We start from the raw sequence: 5,616 nt of genomic DNA on the forward strand, positions 1-5,616 counted from the left end.
TATATATATATATATATATATACACACACACACACACCATATATCGTTTTTAAAAACTCATCTGGTTTGTCATTTGGATTAGGCAGCTTTCATTACTATGACCAGAATACCTAACAAACCCCAACTTAAAGGAGGAGAGTTTATTTTGGCTTCCAGTTCCAGAGATTTCAGTCCATGGTCAGTTGGCTATGAGACAGAAACACTACAGCAAGGCGCCCAGCACTCGAGAGGTTGAGGATCGCCTCAAGTCTGAGGCCAGCCTGGGTTACATAGTGAGTTCAAGACCAGCTGGGCTACATATCGAGACTCTGTCTCAAAAAACTAAATGAAATCAAAAGAAGAAACACCATGGCAGAATCACATGGTGGAGAAAACTCCTCACCTCGGGGCAATCAGGAAGCAGAGAGAGCAAGAAGATCCAGAGAGAGAAGGAGGCCAGGGAGAAGAACACACCCTTCCAGATTCCATTCCCAGTGACCTGCTTCTTCCAAGCAGGCCTTACCTCCTAACATCATAACCAAAAGATTAATCCTTTGATGAGATTAATGCCCCAAGATCTAGTCATCTTTCTAAAGCCCCCCCACACACACAAGCCTTTCGTGGGAAATTTGATCCAAACAATAACACCATTTATATTATTCCATTATTTAGATTTTCATTTTAAAGCATACTTTAAGGCTCATTTTGTGTCATTACATATAGATTAACCTCATTTTTTAAAGAGCTTCAAAATTTTCTAGCTATGCCACATTTTATTTCACCATTTCTCTACTAGTGAGTATTTAGGTTGTTTGCAATACATTGATTCTGTAAACAAAAGAGCAAGCAGCATTCTTGAACAGAACTTTTAGAGTATTTGCCAAAATATCTGCAGGAAAGATTCAAGAAAGAATCACTAGATATCCCACTTAAATTTGGGTAGAATCATATCACAATTAACGACTGCCTTTTCTTTTTGATCTTTTGCTTTTAAGCCACAGAAGAAAATTATAAACATTTTAAACTAGGCGAGTTTATAACAGTGTTTGGAGAGCCCTTTGTCCTTGAAGAAGGAAGAAAATCTTCACTGAGCTGCAGGGCGATTTGACATCCTTGGCTCTGCTTTTGAAAAGCCAAACACACCTGTATTAGTCATCTACTGCTGTATAACAAACCATTCCAGACTTGAAGAAATATTTATTATCTCTTAATTTCTGAGTGTCAGGAAGCTTAGGTGGGTGGGTGAGGCTCAGGGTCACTCACAAGCACGCATCCGAAGTGTCCACAGGGCCTGCGGGCATCTGAGATTTGACTGGGTTGCTCAGAGGATCTGCTTCCTAGCTTGCTTGCTTTGCCTATTGCTTTATGGGAAGCCACAGTTCCTCACCACATGGGCCCCTCATGATTGGCTCATGATGAGGCTTTCCGCAGAGCAGGTGAGCCAAGACAGTGACAGAGAGACCAGGACAGAAGCCGAGGGACGTTCAGAACCTCGTCTCAGAAGTGGGGTACCTTCGCCTCTGCTGCATTGCATTCTGTTGGTCACGTAGATACTCGGGAAGGGCTGCATGAGTGTGACTGTCAGCAGAGGAGGCTCACTTGGGGCCGCCCTGGAAGCTGGCTCCCATCCGCCCATGGCCACTGTGACTACGAGACTCCACAAGCCCTTCCAACGACCCTCTCTCCTCAAGGAAGAACCACGGAGAGCAAGGACATGGAAGCGCAGGAGAGGCTCGGGTCCAACCTCTCACTGACAGCAGCACACCCGTGCCACACCGACTCCTGTGAGTGCACTGGCGACCAACTTCGGGAAGTCACCCTGCTTCGTCTGTGCTCTTCGGGAAGGAAGAAGTGACAACAGTACTCATCGATTTAAGTTAATAGCAGATTTTTTTTTCTCCGTGCCTACAAATTTCAGTATTTTCTCATACTGCATAAAGCAAGTACACAATTTAACATTCCTCTCCAATTTTCTCCATTATATTTAGGGTCAGCATAAAGCTAAAGCTTTTAACATTTTCCAAACATTACATATAATTAATTATTTAATTTCGTGTATGCCAAAGACCTGCTGATCTCAGAAAAAGCTGTTTAATATGAGGTGGGAGGAGTTGGAAAGATGTTACAAATGGTGATGATTGTGTTGAAACAGTTTGAGTTGATAGTTTCTTTAATACAAAATGCCCCCAAATGCTAAATGATGACACAATATAGTAAGTGATTCACATCACGAGAGTTTGTTTCCTGTATAAAATTACTAAAAATATGTATAAAATTAGGCTACAGGTATAAGGTATGCATGAAACAGGAATTTCAAGCTTAGACATGGGCCCATACCCAAGATATTTCATTATACACATGCAAATATCCCAAAGTTTAAAAACAACCTGAAATGCTTTTATTTCTAAGCATTTAAAACAAGAAGCATTCAACTTGTCCTAATAATGATGGTCTCAGGGATTTATCGTCACTATCTTATTTAATCCCTATAACAAGCTGGTAAGGGTGGACATCACTATTCTCTTTTTTCCAGGTAAGGAAACTAGTTTTAAGAAGGAACAAGTAATAGTTAAGAGGCAGACCCAGGTCAGAAGCCAGATCTGTCTGGACTTAGCATCTGATCCTATTCATGACATGGTTAGGGCCGAATTCGGTAGTGTAACGGCAACAACAACAGAATAGAAATTAGTTCTTTTAGAATGTCCAAAGGAAAAAAGGGCAAAATGACTGGAATCGTCAAAAATAGAAGAAATAATCATTTTGATCCCCAGGAATTGAGTGTGTAACAAAAACTCCCCTGCCATGAGAACCATTTGCTGTTGTTTCATTCATAACAAATCCTCCTCCATGGAGTTGGTAGCATTACGCACTTGCCAGCTGTGCCTTTAAGAGGTATCTCCTACAGGTAAGGAAACATTCCCACATAAAAACACCTGCTAGATGGGAGGGTTTGTTTCTGTGGCTCTAAAGGGGATCACTGAATGAAGAAATAAAAATCCTAGCACAAGGTCCGGAGTTCAATCCCTGATACCAAAAAAAGAACAAAGAAAGAAAGAAAGAAAGATCCTTCTAACTGCCCCCAAAGACCTTTAGTAAAAGGATACCTTATTTTCCAGGATTTTGTGCATTTTTTCATGCAACACTAAGGTGGAACGTATTTAAGAGCAGGAAGGTCCAATATTACTGAATGTCCCTGGCAGAGTAATAAGAGCCCCCCACCAAAGACATGCACAGCCTGATGCCAGAGCCTGTGACGTTACAAGGGAGCAAGAAACCATTTGAAGGATTTGAACATTAACCCACCTGTACCTAGAGACCTAAAAACAGACTATGCTTAAAGTGGATGCAGGTATGGGTTTCTCAAAGAAGATGGTAGAAGATGATATTCAAAATAAAAATTACAGGTGCCTCGTTGATCCAAGAATCAGGACCAGAGCAGCCACATGAAAAGGAGGCTAAAAAGAATCATATATACACTGCAGTACTGATGGAAGTACCAAGGCCCAGTCCCTACTGTACCTCATGTGCCATTCAGCTGCTGTGAGAAACTGAGTAGTTTAATCAAAGCTCTTGTCAGAAAACCCTGCAGGTTTAATCTAAATACAGTATTTAATCCAAATTTTAGCTAATATTGCCACAGCTCATAAAACCCATGTGTATTCATTTCCTATGGCTGCTGTAACAAATAACCACAATGCAGTGGCTTAAAACACAACCAATCCATCGCACGTCTTGATGGACTAAAGGTGGTGGAAGGCTGCACTCCTCCTGCTCCAGCTTCCCGGAACTGCTGCTTTCCCTGGCTCTCTTCCATCTTCAGAGTCAATCAGAGCCAAATCCCATGCCACGGCTCTCTGACTCTGACCTTCCTGCCTCTCTCTTCCTCACTTGAGACCCTTGTGATGACACTGGGACGGTCTGGATAACCTAGGATAATCTTATTCCGGCGAGATGAGTATTCACTCTAATTCTATCCCTAAACTTGGTTCCCACCCCAATACGACATCACAGATTCTAGGGTTAGGATGTGGGTGTCTTTGAGGAGCTATTGCTCTGCTGATCACATCAAGCAACACTGGACTTTATTACTCCTTATCATGTTCAACGGTGTTACATCCAAAAGTACACTTGGAAGTCTGAAAAATAAAGTGAATTTCCCTTTACTACCTGGTACTGAGGGCTGAACCCAAGGCGTCTCCACTGAACAAAAACCCAGCACGCTGCCCGTCTCTCCCTCTCCCTTTCTTCCTCTCTCCCCTCCTCCCCTCTCAACCTCTCTCCCTCTCTGTTTCTCTTTCTGTCTTTATCTCTCTATATATATGTAAATTGTTTTTGTTTTGCTTTGAGTTACTAAGTGGCCCAGGCTTGACTCAAACTCGTGATCCTCTTGCTTCGGCCTATAGCTTCACTAGGATTGCTGTGATTATTTCTTCACTCAGTGGATCACCTTTAGATATCTACCTGAGGTTTCTTCCCAGCCTTCCTCAAGGTTCAACAAGGATGAGCCTCGAGCGCATCGTGCTAAGTGATCAGCCAGTCATCAAAAGACAAATGCTAGATGATTCCACTCATGGGAGACACCTAGAATAAATTCATCAAGGCGGAAAAATGGCAGCCACCAGGGATGGAAGGGGTGGGAGGAGGACATGGACTTTAGTTTAATGGGTACAGTTTCAGTTTGTAATGATGAAAAAGCTTTGGATGTCAATGGTGGCGATGGTTGCACAACAATATGTATTGCTCAGTACCACTGAACTGTACACTTAAAAAGAGGTAAGGTGGCAAATTTTTTGTTAGATATACTTTAACAGCCCAACTGCTCATCGACTGGAGACTGGATAAAGAAAACGCCACTTTACAACTTGTAGAGAACGGAAAAGGGAGAGGTGAGCTGTGCCGCCTGAGCTTTGGAACCTCAGGATTTCAGAATTCATGGCAGCGGCTCCCTGGCTCAGGGAGGAGAACAAACCATAGTGCTGCTTTTCTTCCGTCCTTCCAACCCTTTCAGTAACCCTAAGGTCAGCCATCCCCCCATTTCAAGATGGCCTTTCTCCCCTTTTCTGTGCTGTTTCAGAGCTACCTTAATCAAATTAGCTATACTTAACATTAGAGTTAAATTTAATTTAATTAAATTAAAGGGGTTTGCAACTATTAATATATTTCCTGAGATATTTCTGCAAGAGAAAAGCTTTCCTATTCTGCTCACATATTCAGTTCTTAGCTCATGCTTCATATTAATGCCAGTGACTTATAGTTCTTGACTTTAAATCTGGCCAGCTCTTTCTACTGTAAGATCATAATCTGGTTTACAAATAAACATTGCACGGTAGATGCACAGGAAGTTTTCTGACCACTGCTCGGATCATGAAAGCAACCCATGATACCATTGATTCTCTCACCACAAAACCCTAATAAATTGACTCTCAGATTCTTTGCCCTTTTTCTGGTTAAGGCAACAGGATTCAACATCAGTTAGTCTCAAAATCTCTCTTCTATCCTATCAGTGTCCTGGGTCTTTTTGCATCTATTGACTTGACAATGTTTTTTATTTTTTAAAGCCAAATCAGTCTATTTTTAGCCTCTTATTTTCTCATTTGGGCTTGTTCAAGGTTCAATAATGAAATCACTTCCATCTTT

Source organism: Fukomys damarensis, unplaced genomic scaffold (genome assembly GCF_012274545.1).
Source record: "Fukomys damarensis isolate Sample0158 unplaced genomic scaffold, DMR_v1.0_HiC HiC_scaffold_10, whole genome shotgun sequence".
NCBI lineage: Eukaryota > Metazoa > Chordata > Mammalia > Rodentia > Bathyergidae > Fukomys > Fukomys damarensis.